We start from the raw sequence: 20895 nt of genomic DNA on the forward strand, positions 1-20895 counted from the left end.
CCTAACCTATTCTAACACAGCCTATCCAAGCCTACCCAATTCTAACAATCTATTCAATTCTAACCTAACCTATCCAAACGTGATCATGTCTCCCCTTACTCTTCTGTCTTCCAGTGTCGTGAGGTGCATTTCACGCAGCCATTCCTCATAACTCATGCCTCTTAGTTCTGGGACTAGCCTAGTGGCATTCCTCTGAACTTGTGTGTATGTGCGTGTGTGTGCGGGTGCGGGTCAGTCTGTTTCGCTGTACACATGTCAGCTATCGTGCATGTACGTTATTACGATATTTTTTCTGTCTGATAATGTGTATTCATTATAGTTTTGCCTGTGTGCGTGCGTCCTACTCCAGGAGCCCTTTATTTACATTACGTAAGACTTCAAGAAGTCTTACGTAATGTAAGCTTCTGCTCAAGAAGTTTTGAGCAGACTTCTGCTGACTCTTGTTTGCTGGCTAAGATCCATATGAAACCTATCCCTATTTATTTGACCTCCAGAAACCATATAATCATGACTTTATATCCACGTTTCTAGTTACTGGCTGGGTGCCCAGGGGTTCGAAACCCCCCGGGTCGTTCTCGGTGGTGAGGCGAGAGGGGCGGGCCACTAACTACTCACAGCCCGTCTTCAAAACATTGGTCAAATGCTCGTTAGTGCATGAGCCACCCCCACATGTTTGTGAAGGGAAAAAAACACTCCACACATGACTCACGACTGATTACGTTCGATCTTTCACGAACGTGCATAGCCTGAGGTAATCCATCATCAAAAAACACCGCGAGGTATACGATGTATATCTTGTCACCAAATTCTCTGTTTTTTTTTAATGAAAAGACACGATTAGCCAACCAGTTCTTAGGCTAGGCTCGTCCATCCAGCGGCCAACCCCAATGACGAATTCATAAATTTTGTCATAGTGTGTAATCAGTTAAATCGACAGTTTCTCATATACAAATTAACATTATTATTCATTAGAATTTGGTGTAGAGTTAGGCCTGAATTAAGTTTGGTTAGGTGTTTAGCTTCTGTTGGGAATCATTTGTATTCAAACAATGACGCTTTTATCAGTTTTTAGCGTAATATGAATGCAACATTTGCATTTTCTCAAATAAATGTTAATATTATAGCATACTAGAATGTGTTGAGCAGTTAGAGCTAATTTAGGTTACGTGCTCAGGCTCTGTTGGCAATTACAGTATTGATATTTACATCACGTGAATGAAGCATTTAGAAAGGTGCAATTCGAACAGAGGACGTGAATGAAGCACTGCTCGAGAAAACTACATACGGAATCACTTGAAAGTCGTGTGTGAAGAGTTTTTCATTCATAAACAGGGGGATTTAGCGAGTGGATTAAAGAGCATTTGGCCTTTGTTGATGAGGACGAGTAGTCGTATTGTAGTACGTGGGTGAACCATTTACATAATGTTCGATTCGAACAGAGGGCTCAGCGAAACCCTGTTCGAAAAATATATATTTGTCAGTACTATATAATGAAATTCAGTATTTATTCAAAAGTGAGTGAATATTATTATACATTAACGTTTTTTGTAAAGACTGACATAGGTTTGGGTAAGTATTTTTGTTTCACTTGGCAATTATTTGTATTTAAACCCAGTTTAGAGAAGGGGAGAGAGAGGGAGAGACAGAGAGAGAGAGAGAGAGAATGATAAACAACCGAAGATAAGTAAGGAAACAGATATCTCACCATCCATCAGGACTGAAGTGGGTCCTAGACCCCCCCCCCCACTCATCCCTCCTCGGACTCATCACTGCACGAACTCATCACTGCACGAACTCATCACCATACGCAACAATACCAAACTGCATACTGAATTGTCCACAGCCTGCGTTTTCCACATGCATTAATAATTTTCGCATTAACGTAAATTAAGGAAAATTATACGTGTTGATATCTCGTTATCTAAAAGTGTTATCGTGAGACAAAAAATGTGATAGTTATATCATATATTGCCGGAAATATATCGTGGGTCTTGTGAATAACAGTGAATTTCTTATGAATATCATGTTTATATTACTTTTAATTTATGGGGGGAAAAATACGCCTTGTATGTGCATGACAGTATGTATGCATGTATAAGTGTGTGTATGTGTGTGTTTGTATGATTGAATGTGTGCATGTATATATGTTTTTTTTCTGTGTACTCGAAGCAGATCAAATGTGTTGACAGGTCTGATGACTGGCATGATGAATGAATCATCCCTCAGCGTGACCTCATGCTGTGTATTAATTGTCCCTTCCGTCCAATACTGGCACATGTCTCCTCATGCCACTGTTCGTATAAAAATATATACAAAACAATCAAAACAACGTGATCAATGATCAATTCATTGGAATAGGACGGAGAACTTCATTATTTGCACCGTAGAGTAATGGGAGGGTTATATGTAAATATCGGATTGTGTACCAGCTCGGTAGCTCGAAATTCCTAGTTTAGGGACTCCAGGTTAAGTAACTTTTAGCATATCATGGTCTATGAGTGCGAAACACGTTTCGGGGTGACCCCGGAAGCTGGTTCGATCCCATCACCCTGCTTCAAAGCTTATGTTTTTCTTCTGTATGCCCGTACTATTATCATTATTCCCCATTCTCTCATACAATATCCTTTTCATCTCCCTAAATCCACTTTCCATCCCATACCACTGCAATTCTTCTTAACCATTAGAGTGCCATGAATGATCATGTTTTTTGTTTCCCTGCTCCCATTTTGTGTTTGCTTCTAACAAGTTTATGTGTTCTTGATTTTATTTCCTGCCTTAATATTCGTCACACATCTAAGATCTTTTAAACGAAAATTCAAAAGGGTACTCATGTACGCACGGGGCTGTGCTCACTGTTGCACAGTGAATGTGCATTAATGGTATAGTGATTGTGAGGTATATTGACTATATGGTATAGTGTCTGTATGGTATGGTGAACGACGTAGGGGAAAGAATGAGAGAATAGCTCTCTTCACCTAGTTGTTCTTGCGAGGGTTGAACTCTGTTCTTTCGGCCCGCATCTCAACTGTCAATCAATCAACTGTAACTAACTACTAACTAATTCCCCCTCCCCCTCCCACAAACACACACACACACACTCAGGAATCATCTCCGTAACAGCTGTCTAACTCCCAGGTGCCTATTTACTGCTAGGTAACAGGAGCATCAGGGCGAAAGGAACTTAGGTTATGGATGTGTATGGTTACAGTTTGGGCTAATAGGCAATGAAAGAAAAGCTAATTAACACCAGTAAACAGTATTTTCACCCTAGTACCTCTGTCTCCTTACCGTACCAATTACCATATGAATTACCCCACAAAATATACATAACAAATAATAAGATAAAAAGGCAAAGCTGATATTACTAATATCACTCGAACAAGCAAACACACATTGATTCACAAGGTCATGTTTACCAACCCTTCCGGGGAAACCAAACGAGGCTCTCCTGGAAGTGTTGGTACTCGTGACTGTATATGAAACGACGTTGTGGAATATTATCTAAAAGAATCTTTGACCAAGGAACAACACAGCGGTTTGTGAAATGGAAAATGGAGTGTGTGTGTGTGTTTGTGATTATGTGTAGTCGGTGGGGGGACAGCTAGCCGGCCTGACCTGCTGACGCTGAAACACGGCTATCTGGCGTTCGTGTCTGAATGCGCGGGGTTCTTGTGCGCGTATGGATACACACTTGCGCGCGCAAACACACACAACACACACACACACACACACACACACACACACACACACACACACACACACACACACACACACACACACACACTATGCACTAGGAAGTGATGTGGTGGAGGCTGACTCCATACACAGTTTCAAATATAGATATGATAGAGCCCAGTAGTCTCAGGAAATCTGTACACCAGTTGATTGACAGTTGAGAGGCGGGACCAAAGAGCCAGAGCTCAACCCCCGCAAGCACAAATAGGTGAGTATGACTAGGTGAGTACACATCTTTATAACGATGCGAAGAAAATGAAGCATGAGATAAAGGGTTTTGGGGCAGACTGCACATTCCTTAACTATCGGAAGGAAGTCGACCTTGTATCACACAAGACACCTTCTCAAGCTGGAGAAACGTGCTTGCGTATCGGGACGAGGTGGAGCATTGTTGCAGTAAACAAAGATGAGAGAGTAAACAACATTTGTGTTGCTTACTCTCAACCATAGTGTTGTTTACATGTTACCTCCTCGCAACATGTATCTTGTGAAGGCAGCATAAAGGGGAAGGGAAGAAAAGGTAGCATGTAGATGGAGGGATGGAAGCTAATGATAGGATAGATAATGGAAGAGGAAAAGGAAGATGCAATAACGAGGAAAGAAAATAAATGAAATTGAAGTGATGAAAAGAGGACTATGGAATATAGCGAAGGAACAGGTATAGGAAGGGAGGAAGAGAAGGAGGGAGGGAGAGAAAGAGAGAGGGAGGGAGGGAAGAGGGAGGGATGAGAAGAGTAGATAGTAGAAGAAAAGGTGAAAGGGAGTAGTAGAACGAATGAAATTGCCAATGAAATGGGAGAGTAGGTGAGTATGGGAAATGGGACAGAGTGGGAATGGGGAAGACAATAAAAGTATATGGGAAAGAAGCTACAAGAAGAGAGGAAGGGAAAGAAATTAAGGAGAATGAGGTAAAACAAAATAGTAAGGGGCGGTGAATGGAGAGAGACACAAGAAGAAAATGAAAAGAGAGGCCTAGGAAGAGGACTGGAAATTTTAGATAGATAGATAGAGAGAGAGAGAGAGAGAGAGAGAGAGAGAGAGAGAGAGAGAGAGAGAGAGAGAGAGAGAGAGAGAGAGAGAGAGGAATAAGGAGATTCAAAAGAAGGGGAGATAATTAATAGTAGTAGGCATCCATCAGTCTCAGGAGATTATGAAGTTGAGATAATTAAAGATATAATAAGAGGCCAGATAGTGGCTGAAAAAGTACAGGAGAAAACAGACTGGAATGGAGGAAGAGAGAGAGAGATAACAAAGGGAAGTATGAACACCAAAACACAATAATGAGAGAAAGAGCATTGGGAGGAGTCGGTGGAGGTGAGACGGATGAGTGATGGCGACACGGTAAGTAATTAATCAGGAGCTGGGAGAGGGGACAGTCAGCTGTAGTTGTTGGGGGATGGTGGTGGTGGTGTTGGGGGGGATGGTGGGGGTAGTGGTGGTGATGGTGGTGTGGGTGGTGCTCGTGAGGACTGAGGCGTAGGCGTTTGCTGGGGGGTCAAATTAGACAAATTCACGTAAGGGACAGAATGTGTGCAAGTGTGGGTGTGTGTGTGCAAGTGGGCGTGTGTGCAAGTGGGGGTGTGTGCAAGTGGGGGTGTGTACAAGTGGGTGTGTGTGCAAGTGGGCGTGTGTACAAGGGGGCGTATAGACTTGTGAGTGCATTAACCGGTCACTCACTTGCTCGAGGGACAGACGAATCCATTGTGTCACGGGTTTTCGGGTGTCAACAGTGGTGTATCTTTCTGTTGTTCAACGGGAGTGACGGTGTGGTCGTCTTGTCTATACGAAAGGGTTAAACGGAGGCTACGAAATCGTTTCTTGTAATATTCATTAACCAAGACGTTGAGAACAATCAGTTTTGCGTTGATTCATTATCCAGGACGTTGATGATAACGAGACTTACGTGTGTTCGTTAGCCAAGTCATTGAGACAGTACGCTTGTTCATTTATCAAGTCGTGTGGTTTACAGGGTTTTGATCTCACTCGTTCATTGGTCACTTCCTTTCCAGTTAATATGGTTGTTTAATTGCACTGGTGAGGGAATTATTTATTTAATAGCATTTATACCACCTGTCAGCAAAAATATATTATTTCCCATGAGCCAAGTGGGTCTAAAACATTGGTTTCATTCGCTTTGGGCCAGTTATCGGAGATGGCTTTTGATTTAGATATGCGATTGAGTTGTTTGAAGAGGACGTCTATGGCTTTAGACCCTGTGTAATAACCTGGGATTTATCTTTAGGGTGTTTTTTTTTATCTTTAAATTTTTATTTTTCTAGGGTGTTTCTGCACGTTTGGGTGATTGAATAAGCTCATATCACGTATATGTAACTGCCGGGACAAGTAATTATATTATATATATAATATAATAAAAACATAAAAAAAATAATAGGGGTGGTAGGAGAGGAAAAGATTAAAGTGTTCAGTGAGAATCCACAAGATCTTCTCTGAATACTCTTTATTTTCTTCTTCGAGGCTGTGGGACCCTACAATTGCACCAATTGCAGAGGCACTACAATTGCATCTTTTCTTTAATGCCAACGCCAAGCCATCCATATCGGGCTATATCAGAAATTACTGGCGAAAATTGGGTGAAACTATTCCCAAGCGCCTTGCCTCAAACAAGCAGACAGACGGACAGACAGATATACATATATATTTACATATATAAATATGAATGACCCATTTGATTATTAGAGTATTAACATCAATTACCTATTAAGTTTGGCTCGTCACCTCTGAACGTACAAAATCCTGGACACTCAGGATGTCCAGTTGTAAAACACATAGTACAGCTGGGCTGTCTGCATCGTCCTAGATTATTTATTTACACAACTTATGATATATTTCCCGATAAAGAGATAATAACCACGGCAATTTTCACATGAAATATATCAGATGGTCGTAAAGGAGAACTAATGGAGCGTGTGTTGCAGGCAGGTCTCCAGGTAGATGGGTATATGCCATGGTAGATATGCGTTTACGCTTAGTATTTACAAGTTGTGTCTGCAGGATCACGCTATTAGCTCTTGGATCCCGTCTTTCTATCCTGTCGATTGTCTAAGATACTGACTCCTATCCTGTTTTTCTCTCTGTTGTGTCTATTATATTATATATGCCATGGTAGATATGCGTTTACGCTTAGTATTTACAAGTTGTGTCTGCAGGATCACGCTATTAGCTCTTGGATCCCGTCTTTCTATCCTGTCGATTGTCTAAGATACTTACTCCTATCCTGTTTTTCTCTCTGTTGTGTCTATTATATTATATTTTTTCTCAACCTCACATCTCTGGGATATGACCTTGAATATCTGTTTAATTCCTAAGTTGCTGTATATTGCTAGGTGACCATAGGTATCTGGTGAAAAAAACTGCTTATTTATTTCTCAGCCGAGAAGTGAACCCAAGTTGTTGGACTGTGAACTACCAACACTGTCCGTTCAACCGCGTGTGTGTGATCGCGTGTGTGGCAGGTGTGGAGGGGTGTGGGACGATGTGATGTAGTGAGGTGTGTATGGTGGGATGACGTGGTGTGGCGTGGTGTGGTGTGGCGTGGCGTGGCGTGGCGTGGCGTGGTGTGGTGTGACGTGCAGTAGTGCGTTGGGGTGTTGGGGGTGGTGTGGCACCCCGTCTCTTCAAGAGCCACCATCCAAGGCTAAACACATACAACACGATGCATGCAAGAAGTAAGAAGTGCCCTTGGCACTGTCCACAACTCCCAGCTGGAAGGCCCAAGTCACCACCTGGATGGTCCAAGCCACCACCTGGATGGTCCAAGCCACCACCTGGATGGTCCAAGCCACCACCTGGATGGTCCAAGCCTCTACTCTATGATCCAAGACTACAGAGAAAGGGCGTTGACAAACACTCTGCCTCCTCTTTGAATCTTTGCCACTTTCTCTCTCCACTCCTCGTTTAGTTTTCTATCTCCCTCCTTTCACCTGCCTTTTCTCTGAATTTCCCTCTCTTCCCACTTCCCTACCCTCACTCCATCGCCCTTTCATTAATTTCATTTTCTTCTCCGTTTCTCTTTTTTCCGTTTCAATTCATTTCTTTGTGCCCCCTTCACCTTGTCTCCTCTTTTCTGAGAATGCCTTTAATTTTGTTCGATCTTCTGTTGTTGTAGTTTATTCTGCTGTCTCTTCTACTGCTTTCGTATTCTCTGCTGTCTCTTCTACTGTGAATGATATCAGTGGAGGAGTAGTGTAGGTGGAGGATGATAGCAGTGGAGGAGTAGTGTAGGTGGAGGATGATAGCAGTGGAGGAGTAGTGTAGGTGGAGGATGATAGCAGTGGAGGAGTAGTGTAGGTGGAGGATGATAGCAGTGGAGGAGTCCACTGAGAGCTGTCATGGAGCACTCTGGTCAAACATGGACTCTGTTATCGTTCAGTGCGGGAGTATTGTCCCGTGATTCAGCACCCGCCGGCTGGAGGGCCCTCTGCATAATGATACAAAAGTAATCAGTTGTATTGCCTCGACGCCGACATGCCCAGGCCAAGAAGGAGGAGGAGGAAGAAGAATAGGAGGAGCAGCAGGAGCAGAAGACGTCCCCCCCTTGTCTTCCTTCTTTGATCCTTCAGCGGCACAGGAAGTCATCTTCAGCAGCATCTCGTTTTCTTCCACTATTCGTTTTCTTGTCGTTTGGTGTCATTTGGTTTTGATGATTAATTTTCTTCTTTGAATAACTAGTGAAACTGTCTTAATTCATTAATGTTTTATTTTATTTTATTTTGTCAGATAAATTGGATGTTTTAAGCTCACTTTAGAAAGTATTTTAATTTATTCCAAATGTTTAGTGAAGGAAAATATTGTTTAATAGTGGAGTGACTTTTATATAGGCTTACACATATCACACTAATTAAAGGTTGTATCTCTGAATTATCAGTATCAGTATGACAGTCATCGTCTTCCCCATTACCTCCACTACAACTATCACCACCAGCGTCTCCACTACAACCATCCCCAGCACCATTTCCACTACAACTATCACCAGCACCATTTCTACTACGATTATCACAACAATAATAGTGACAAGTGACCCCAAGGGTGTCCAGTGGATGGCTGGAAATGAATGGACGGTCCAGTGAAGGGTTGTGAGGGACGAACGGTCCAGTGGAGGGTTGCCAGGGGACGGACGGTCCAGTGGAGCGTTGTGAAGGACGGACGGTCCTGTACACGGTTGTGAGGGGATGGACGGTCCAGGCTATACACCATTCATCGTAGGGGTATTAGTGTCAGATTAGCGTCGCTGTCACGTGCTGCTCCACGAGGGGACAGCCAAGTCAAACCCTTTTTTTTTCCAAGGGTGAAGCGAGGGGAGAGGTCATGTCACCCCTCACCCAAAAGAGGGGAAGAGGGTGAGTGATTAGGACGAGGATTGTTGTTTAGGTGAGGGAGTGTGTCTAAATTTTTAGCTAAAACGGGGGAGCTGGAATTAAAGGAGGAAAATTGTAAATAAGGGTTCGCAAAACCCGTATTCTTTTCACTTAGAAAAGTTGAAAGTAGAAGTGGAAGGTAAGAGAGCTTAATGAGGGGAATGTGGACGATACGTTTCTCTAAAGAGGGGAAAAGTGAATGTAAAAAGATGATGTAGATAAGAATTGGACGAGACGTCAGAGAGAGAGAGACAGAGAGAGAGAGCGAGAGAGGGAGAGGGAGAGTGTGCGTGTGTACCATGATGAGATGGATGCTGGTGAGTCCTGAAGATCAGTGTGGCAAGATAGGGATCTAGTGGTATCTTGAACGATCACACTGGTGGTCCCTCGGCACCTTCGCTCCGGAACAAGCACTTGCCATTGTTACAACTTGTAGTTAATATAGTATAACCCTGTGTAGTGCACTTTTGGAACCACTCGAAATTAGAGAAGGATCAAATGCCGTTTGACCTAAGCGTACTAATACATTCTTTCTGACCCTCCTAAGTCACAATAATATCCTCCATAGCAGTTAGTAATACGTAATGCTTGAGGTCAGTGTGTGATTATTGTATGTTGACCAGACCACACACTAGAAAGTGAAGGGACGACGACGTTTCGGTCCGTCCTGGACCATTCTCAAGTCGATTGTGAGGAGATTGTGATCTCATTGTGATATAATTATTGTATAATAAAAATTATGCAGTATTATTACAATGATTAAGTATATGTAGATATAACAGTCAATATATTGGAGCAAAAGTATTCCAAACAGCAAAATAATGAAATATATTCAAGATATGCTCAAATTTGCTTATACACAGCGTCAAAATCATAAGACTTCTGGTACATCAGTATTAAGAACAACTAGAAAATTAAGTCCATATATCAAATTAATTTTGTAACAATGACACATAAGATTGACACACTGAAAGCTTTTCAAATTGGCATGTAGATTAAAACAAACTGTGGCACTTAAATAACTCTCTTAATTAATATCTGAATTTTCAACACATCTTTCTTTATTGGTGGGCTTAAGACAAATTTTCGGACATGTGTATAACTTTCAATTCATTCTTTGAAACTAATGCCAAAATCACATCTCACAGGGACATTTTCACGCACAAAATTGCTCAGAAGTCTATCGCTACGAGAAAATGTAAATTATAATTTCGCTCGAAAACTTTTAAATTTAATCTTACTTTGACGTTTTGAATTATTTACAAGGCACCTCAAGGTAAAGCTTAAATACAATGTAGAAGTTAAAATAATTGTCACTGCCTATATAATTATTATCTTATTGTCAGTAAGGTCACGATATGTGTTCTTAGGTACCCCATGTGTATACTATGGTATCCTTATGTGTGATCGGGTACTTTATTGGGTGTAATTGGATACTTTATTGGGTCCATCAGTCCATTTTTCCACACTTGACTCAATAGGTGCTATAAGTAGAATCATTTTAGGAATGTGGGCTGTGCAATAAGTTAAATTATCTGTGTCGTTTGTCCATTGGTCTGGGACCAGGACTCGACTGAAGGACTGATTTCCATCAGTAGTGAGTTTGACATGATAATTTATTCAACATTCCCTTCTTCCCGACTTCCTTCTCTTTCTTCTTCTTCTTCTTCTTCTTCTTCTTCTTCTTCTTTTCTTCTTCTTCTTCTTCTTTTCTTCTTCTTCTTTTCACTTTACTGTGACTTCCTCTTCTCCCTGACTTCCTCCTCTCTCCTACGTCCTCCTTCTCTCTACTTCGTCCTCCTCTTCTCTACTACGTCCTCTTCCTCTCTGCTACATCCTCCTTCCCTTTATCGCCCTCGTCCCCCTCCATCACTCCATCAACCAGCTGTCACAAGCACTGCTGCCAGTGCCAGTGCCGACCTACTACCCTCCTCCGGGCATGAGTAATGTGGCACTGCTCACGACAACATGAGTGTGCCGTGACCAATCCAGACACGACGATCCCTCCAGTCGCCGAGGCCATTGGCGGAGGCGTATGGGTAGGACAGAAGCGTAGGACGAGTGCCTAGGGGCGGTGGAGGGGATGGGTGTGTGATGGGAAAAGATGGATACGCTTAAAGATGATATTAATATGCTCAAAGAAGAGCCTTTGCAGTTGGAAATTATGAGTGAAAGGAGAGATAAAAGCATAGTACATATATCATACACAAAGAAAGGCGGAGGAAACATTGAAGAAATGGCAAACATTTGTATTATGGAATTGGATAAATGCACGAGCGAGAGGGATATAAATGGAAGAAATGCTCTGTGGGCGAATTAGGACACGCAAACGTAAAAAGGCATTGGTGTCGGCTATGGGGGTAGGGGGGGGGGGGGTTGGACACGTGACAGTGGGGAAAGGAAGGGGAAGAAAGAGTGTGGGGAGGGGAGGAGGGAGTGGACATTTAGATGAAACATTTCGACTTGAGAATGGTCCAGGACGAATAGAAACGTCGTCGTCCTTTCACTTTCTAGTGTGTGGTTTGGTCAACATTTAGACGAAACTTTGGGAATAGAAAGCTAAGCGAGGGAAAAACGCTAAGCCATTATGGCTACATAGCAATTGGAAGGGATATGAGACAGACTAAAAGCTAGGAAATGCGTCTATAACGAATAAACGGTGTGACTAACTCAATACTGCTATCGGAGACAGATCGCCGACCCTACTAACAGTGTGGCCGTCGCTGTACCAACAACTTTAAATCACTGAGCATGTGAGGGAAGGAATTGAGAGGAATTATCCATAAAGGTCGTGCTCATAGAAACGTGAACATACACTCCAGCGAACTTGAGTAAGAGCGCACTCGCAATCCGAAGTGAGAGATATATGGATATGTATAGATAAATTCTATATGTATGTATATACATAGGGGTACCACCTCTATAATTTAGAAATAGTAAGACAAATGGCGAGACGGAGGAGCAGGAAGTCATCAATGAAGACATCAACAAGACCCATAAACAGCAACCAGCATTGAGGATCCGGACACCAACGGAGAGGGGGAAGATGTGCTCAGAGCCAGGAAGGAAATGATGATTTGTCATGCGGAGGGGAGAGAGAGAGAGAGAGAGAGAGAGACAGACAGACAGAGACAGACAGACAGACAGATGATTAGTGGGGGTGGTGATAATGAGAAGAATAAATGATTAATAGATATTAAAAAAGAGGCAAGAAAACAATTAACAATAATAACAGACCTACGAAATAGTCAGTAATGAATCAATAATAATAATAAAAATATTAACAATAATCCAAGTAAAAAGAATTGAGTACATTACACCTTGCATTATACATTTATACATTATACATTTACGAAATACAACAACTGTAATCAAAGTATACAAGAACTAGACAGGTTTTGAGAAATATAATAAAACTGGTACAATATAATATGTTATAATGCTGAAAATAATAATAATAATAATGACAACAAAATCAAATAAATAAATTACGTTTCGGGGACGGAAAGTACAATGAAGTAGCAACAGTTGTCGCCAGGGGAAGTAACAGTACCATTAACAGTATCAACAGTATAGTCCCCAGGTGCGTAACAGTAGCAGTAAAAGAGGCAATATTGGTCTCCATGGAAGTAAACAAGAGAAACAGCAATAACAGCGCCGGTATTAGTACCCTGAATACCAGTAACAGTAGCTGTAACAAGAGTGCCGATGATAACAGTATCAGAAACGCCGTTTATAGTAGAGACAACGGTAGTAGCAGCAGCAGCGGCCTTGATAGTAGTAGTAGTAGTAGTAGTAGTAGTAGCAGGAAGCATAATAGCAATAGTATAAGTCTTTTGGGTGGGAGAGAGAGAGTAGTATTAGGAATAACAGCATGGGTGTATGGGGTGGGAGAATATAATGAGATTTTGCCCCCCCTCTCCCATGGTCACGTGCCACGAGGGAAGCTAATGCCTCATTATTCCGTTGTTCGCTTCGAAACTCTCGGTTTACGCCCGTAACTGCTGCCATAAATACGCCCACACCCACAACCACGTTTATTAATACGCCTACAGTAACGCCCACACTCACATACATGCCTCTAGCCACGCCCACAAATACACCCACACCCAAAACAATATTTACACCCACAGAAAAAAACACAGCCACTTTTATACCACGCCCGTATCGAAACTTATGCCCATATACAATACCCCATGCCCATTACCTTCAATGAGGGGAATTGCGTATTGATTTGCTCAATACCCATCTCTTTAAGGAACGCGGGAATATATAATATTCTCGCGAATATATATATATATATATATATATATATATATATATATATATATATATATATATATATATATATATATATATATATGTGTGTAATATATATATATATATATATAATATATATATATATATATATATATATATATATATATATATATATATATATATATATATATATATATATATATATATATATATATATATATATATATTCACACAGTAAAGTCAAGTGACATTAAAAACAACTTTCAATTCGATAAAATCTTAACACACTGGAATAGAGCAATCAAGCTCATATCTATTCATAAATATAATTATATCCCACATAAAAAATAAACCCAAAATATACTTTTTCCCTCAAACTATTTAAAAAAAAAAACGAGGTAAAAATATATGTGGAAAAAAATTAGAAGTTAGTCACTGGGAAAAAAAATTAAAAATGTAATTAACTGGATAGGAAAGTGTGCTTAGGATTACCTGTCCCTCAAAATTTTATATTTCGGGAATAAAGATTTTTTTTATTTGTGTATATAAATTTGGATTTTTTTTTCAACCAATTGTTTCCATATTTCCAGTTTGAGGCGGCATTCGCTCATCATTCATGAATGTAACTCATTTCATGACGCTTTATTCACTATATTTTATGCATATCATGACGCGATATTCACGAATATAACTCATGGCGAATTATTCATTCGTATAACTCATCTCATGATGCTTTATTCACTATATTTTATTCATCTCATGACGAATTATTCACGTATATAACTCATCACATGAAGTATTATATACGAATGAAGCTCATGTCACATTATTCACGAGTATTCTTCGTGTCACATTATTCACAAATAGTGAAGGAATGGGTGATGGAAGGGGTGAGGTTGCGGCCGAGAGGAAGGGGGTGGTGATGGTGGGAATGAGGTTGGGGTGATGGAGAGAGGTTGTAATTAAAATAGACAATAATTAAAGCATCATAACTAGTAAAGCAGAAAATAGATAGTTATATCACTAATGTTTACCAAGATTAACAATAAAAAAAATATTAACCACGCACTAGAAAGTGAAAGGACGACGACGTTTCGGTCCGTCCTGGACCATTCTCAAGTCGACTTGAGAATGGTCCAGGAAGGACCGAAACGTCGTCGTCCCTTCACTTTCTAGTGTGTGGTTTGGTCAACATATTTCAGCCACGTTATTGTGACTCCTCGTCTGCATCAAAATATTAGTTTAATAATAATAAAAAAATAATTATTAAAAATATCAGAACTAACAAATGATCAATAGAAACATCAACAGAAACAACAACAATAAGAAAGTTTGCAACAATTACAATAATAATATATAATTAAATTATGAAAACAATAAAGAAATTTTGATAAAAGTGATAAAATTTTTATTCCACTGATATTACAAATATGTATTTTTCTGAGGTTAGAATATATAGGAAAGGGAGATAAGAGATAATGGGATAAGAGGAGAACGTAGAAGAGAAATAAAGGAAAGTATGAAGATGTAAGATGGTAGGGAAGACTGTGAGATAGGCGGGAGAAAATAGAAGAAGAATGGAATGAGAGAGGAGAGAAAAGGGGAGAGTGTCTGAAGGGTCATAACATTGCTATCTCAGGTCATTATTGGTCACACCGAGAGGCCATTACTGCCACACCCGCCCTCATCCACTACCCCTCACTCCTCTCCCCCTTCACTGCTCCACCTCTTCCCTCACCCCTCCATCCCCTCCCCTCACTCTCCTCCTCCATCTATCCACATAAACCACCATATATTTTATTTAATATTCTCCACACATCTCCTTACTATACCATATATTCCCCTCTTTCATCCATCTTTAACCCTCACCTCTCACTCTTTTTCCCTCATTTCTCACTCCTCACCCTTCATCTCTAACTCCTCGTCTATCACCTTCCATCTCCCTCATCCTCCCCCCCCCTACCCTTTTCTTTTCTTCTCTCTTTCTACTGACTCTTCCCCTTTCGTACATTACATATCCCATCCTCTTTTAAATCTAGTTACTACCCATTCTCAACAAATCTAGCAACGACCTCCCCCAAATCTAGTTAATATCTAACCCAAAAGAATCTTTACCTTCTTCATAAACAAATCTAGCACCTACATCCTTTTCTCTTGGTTTTAGAACCTTATCCATACCACAGATTTTGTACCATACACTCCTCTTCTCACAGTTTTAGCATCTACCTCTATTCCTCCCACTGCTGTTGCATCCCCTCACTTCTCCTCCCACAGGATTCCTATCCACTCCCTTCTATCTCACATCCTTACCCCTTCTCCCATCTTCTTTCCCACTATCGCCCTCAGATCAAGAATGACCCCCACCATCCTCACCCATTTATTTTTCTGATTACACTATACCACCATTAAACATCCCTTTCCAATTTGCCTGCCCCCCGACCACCCTTAATAAGACCCCCTTCCTCCCCACTAACACACAACCCCTTTGTCTCCAACGTCGTGGCTCCGCCCCTCCTTCCCCACTTGAGGATCTGGCTCCTCCCCTTACTTTGTCCCTCTCCCTCTCCTCCAACATCTCCTCCTCCTCCCCCACCCTCCCCCTTCCATTCAACATACACGGACACACACCCACTTCTTCAACAACACCCCTCCCCCACCCACCAACACCCCCCCCCCCACCAAATTTACTTCTCTTTTTTTCCTTTCTTCATTCTCCTCCGCCCACTCCTTCCCTCTCTCTCTCTCTCTCTCACACACACACACACACACACACACACACACACACACACACACACACACACACACACACACACACACATACACACATAAAGACGTATATCTTTAAATTATTTTTTCAAGACAAAAGCTTCAGAGAAAACAAACTATTGTTGAAACAGACTTCAATAATCGATATTTCAGTCTATTTATTTATTAATAAATTGACTAAAACAATAAAATCCAATAGAAAAATCCACCCACTCAACCAACCTCACACACATACACACATACCTGTTCAATTATAATTCATCCACTTATCATCCACCAGTTCACCTAATCATCCACCAATTCTCCTTGCACTTGTTCTCTCCTTTCCCTGAATCTTCTCCCCTCCCTCCTCCCACGCACTTTCCTCCCATGCCTTACCCTTCCCTACTTCCCTTTCTGTATCCAGCCCACCCTCTCCCATTAGCCTTCCACCGGGTGCGACCAAACGATGGCAGATAATGAGGGGAAACGAGGGAAATAATGGGAAATTGGAAATAAAGGGGGAACTGGGCAGTCTCGGAATAACCGAGATGAATGGGAAAGGAAGTTAATGCGACCGACTCAACCATTAAGGGTCAATTTATCAATACCTTCTGCTGGAGTCATGAATCTTATGGACAAATATATCTCGATATGGGGTAAGGGGGAAATAGGTGTGGAGAAAGGGGTGGGGAGGTAGAGGTAAGGGGGGGATAAGATTTAAGGGGGAATTGGGGGGGGTGGTTAATGAAGAGGTGTGGAAGGGCCGTCAATCAGTTAGTTACTTTATTCTTCAGTGATTAGACAATTAAAATTCTCTTAAGTTTTCCAAATTTCAAGAAAACTATTCATTCATGCAAGAAAAAGTAACATTAATAGAGAAGGTAGTGGAAGAGGAGGAGGGGGAAAAGAAGAAGAAGAGGAGATGGAACAGGATGTTAATAAAGACGACGTTATAACACATAGGCAACATAATAAATGTTAGTAAACCATCATACTTCATGTATACCATATAGTAAACTAATTTTCACATTGTTATTGATGTTCATCGTGTGTCTCGTGTTCATCCTGTGGGTTGTGCACCCCGTTTTCACCCTAAATATGCATCTGTCTGGAAATTAATCCCCTCTCCCTCTCCTCACTCAACAATTTTTTTTATTAAAATGTCTTTCTCAAGACTATCTGTATATGTCTTCGTAAGGGCGAAGCACATGTCCTGCTTAACTACTAAGGAGAACTAGGTCAGGGTTAATCAGACCTGGTGCCAGATTCACGAAGCAGTTACGCAAGCACTTACGAACCTGTCCATCTTTTCTCAATCAATTTGGCGGCTTTGTTTACAGTCAATAAACAGTTAATGAGCTGCGAAGCATCTGGAGGGTGTTTATAGCAATAAGAACAGTTGAATGGGAAGTTTTCGTGCTTGTAAACTGATTAATAAATTTAACCAAAGCCGTTAAAGATTCAGAAAATATGTGCACGTTCGTAAGTGTTTTCGTAACTGCTTCGCGAATCTGGCCCCTGGCAGTTATATGTTTCGTAAACATGAAAGCAACAAGTATGACAAACTTTTCAGTTTTAAGTTGACTAATTAATTGTTAAATAAATCATTAACAGGGGAAAGCGCTAATTAATTATGTTTATATAACACTTTGGACGGATATGAGGATAAGGAGTTGGGATATGAGTACAAGAAGCTTCGATTTGGGGACAAGGAGCTTCGATATAATGATAAAAAGCTGGGATATAAATTCTAGGAGCTGGGATATGAGGACAAAGAGCTGCGATATATGGAACAATAGACATCGGGGATCGAACGCCGACCTAGCTACAAACCAATCGCTGTATCGAGCAATCATATTTTTAATGGACGGCTGAATTAAAGTAACACTGAATTCTAGACACTTTAGTATAGTGTGCTGACACAAGTGTATAGTGTGCTGACACAAGTGTATAGTGTGCTGACACAAGTGTGAATGACCTCAGAATAGTTTAAGAAAGGTATGAATGGCCTCAGTATAGTGTAATTACCTAAGTGAAGTTACAGGATGAGAGCAACGCTCGTGGTGTCCCGTCTTCCCAGTACTCTTTGTCATATAACGCTTTGAAACTACTGACAGTTTTGGCCACCACCACCTTCTCACTTAACTTGTTCCAACCGTTTATCACACTGTTTGCAAAATAAAACTTTACAATATCTTTTTCGGCTCTTTCGTTTCCTTAGCTTGACTCTGTGACCTCTTGTTCGGGTAGTTGCTGCTTCCAGGAATTCCTCTTTGTCAATTCGTTATTATTTTGTAAGTGGTGATCATGTCACCTCCTTTTCATCTATCGTCTTGCTTCGGCATAGTTAACGCTTCTAGCCTCTCTTCGTAACTCTTGTTTCTCAGTCCCGGAAGCCACGTGTTGATACGGGTGTGAATGACCTAATACTGCATCTTAATTTAGACGATATTGTCAACAACGTTGAAAATCAGGTGTATCAGAGAAATTTAAGCTGCTTTCAACGTACGCTTTCCCGTCAGTGGCCACGACTGACAAGCGGAGACGAACGCTTACTCTATTCTCACGACTTAACGAACGTAAAAATTGCAGTGATTTTGCGTACCTAGAAGCGTAAAAAATTGGACAACGAACTCGACAGATTGAAACCGTTACTTATTAGTCCCAGGAAGAGTCAGGTGCAAGAGAGATAGAAGATGAAGGGGAAGGAGGGAATGGGAGGAAGGGAAGGCAAGGAATGGGGAATGAAGGGGGAGAGGAAGTGAGAGAAGAAGAAGAGGTGCCTCAAAGCTTTGTTTCCTCGCGTGTGTTGACTCAACAACTGTTTCTTATAACTGAAGTGGCTTCTTCGTGGGGTGGGTGCGGGCCTGAGTGGGCGTGGGCTGGTAGCACTGTGTGTGTGTGTGTGTGTGTGTGTGTGTTTGTGTGTGTGTGTGTGTGTGTGTGTGTGTGTGTGTGTGTGTGTGTGTGTGTTTGTGTGTCGGTCGGAGAGATGGTAGACAGAGGAGCAAAGGCTAACAAGGTCATTTCGAGTTAGGTCAAAGAGTAAAGAGAGAGAGAGAGAGAGAGAGAGAGAGAGAGAGAGAGAGAGAGAGAGAGAGAGAGAGAGAGAGAGAGAGAGCATCTTTCTCATGAGCGAGGTCATGAGAAAGATGGGAGTGAAGAAGGATCAGGAAGAGGGGAACTAAAGGTGAAAGAGTGTGAGGAGGAAGAAAGGAGAATAAAGATGAGAGGAAAGGAATTAGAGAGAGAGGGTAATATGGGAAATGTCGAAACGTGAGAATGAGGAAGAAAGAGGAAGAGAGATTGAGGGGTATGAGGATGAGGGAGAAGGGAGAAGGATATGAGGGTGAAGGGAAAGGAAGATTGATCAGGGTGGTTCAGGGATTATTATCCGATGTCACGTGTTAACACCGTTAATTAGACCGCCTCGGTGGTTACGATGTCGTGGATCTCATCTGTCTTCCACCCTTACCCTTATTCCATCCTCCTTCACCCTGACCACTCTACAGCCCTTATCCTCATCAATCTCACCACTCCCCCACCCTGATTACTCACGCTCCCTCACCCTGACGCTTCTCCTTTCCTGGCACCTCTTCCTCCTTGATTCCTCTCCTTCCCTGTCCCCTCTCTCTTTCTCTCTCCCACTCACCCTTCTTCCTCCCTAACACCTCTCCCACTCACACCCCACTTCCTCCTTCACCTTTCTTGTCTCTCACCAAATAATAAATACAAAGTTCGTGCTATCAAGGGACTAAAATACCAGCAAAGTACAGCTAAAAGTGGTTAAAATACCAATACAATACTAACAAGGAAATACCGATTAAAAATCCAGAAGAAATATCAGTCAAATACTGATCTGAAACGTCCAAAACACCAATTGAGTACCGGTAGCGAGCCCACAATACCGATGTAGTACTTAAAAAAGATCATAGAAATTTTTAGACGATTACGAAAGGAGTGAGAAAAGTTCTATCAGAGTACCCAACTAAATGTATTCTTTTCTTCTCGCATTCATTTCATTTTAGCATGTATTATGCAGCCCATACATCCCGTGGGTAGTGGTGAGCCCCGTACCCATCCAGTGAGTTGTGGGGGGGCCCCATACCCATCCAGTGGGTTGCGGGGGACTCATACCCATCCAATGGGTTGTGGGGGGCCCCATACCCATTCAGTGGGTTGTGGGAGGACCCCATACCCATCCAGTGGGTTGTGGGGGACCCCATACCATCCAGTGGGTTGTGGGGGACCCAATACCCATCCAGTGGGCTGCGGAGGACCCCATACTCATCCAGTGGGTTGCGAGAGACCCCCATACCCATCCAGTGGGCTGTGGGGGAACCCATACACATCAAGTGGGCTGTGGTATATAATCTACTGTCAATGTCAATTGTTAAGAGATCAATAAGGGATCAATACGCAATCAAAATTAGCTATCGCAATCTTAAGACCTAATTACAAACGAACAGATCATCAGCGACTATCGTAGCAAACAATCATTGTCCAAAAGCGTTCTAAAATCAGATAAATGTTGAGCAAGATCGCACAAAATAATAACCATGTACCATATTTCGAACGATCTAAATACCAACCAGGAACGACCAACTACGAAAATACCAACCAAGAACGACCACCTACCAAAATACTAACCAAGGACAAATCCACAAGGGCCGTGACGAGGACGACCAGCTACCAAAACACCAATTTTCCAGGAGGAGGAGGAATGTACCTAATTGCAACCAGGAACGACCACAATACCAACCAATGACGACTTAAC

Source organism: Procambarus clarkii, chromosome 64 (genome assembly GCF_040958095.1).
Source record: "Procambarus clarkii isolate CNS0578487 chromosome 64, FALCON_Pclarkii_2.0, whole genome shotgun sequence".
Classification (NCBI taxonomy): domain Eukaryota; kingdom Metazoa; phylum Arthropoda; class Malacostraca; order Decapoda; family Cambaridae; genus Procambarus; species Procambarus clarkii.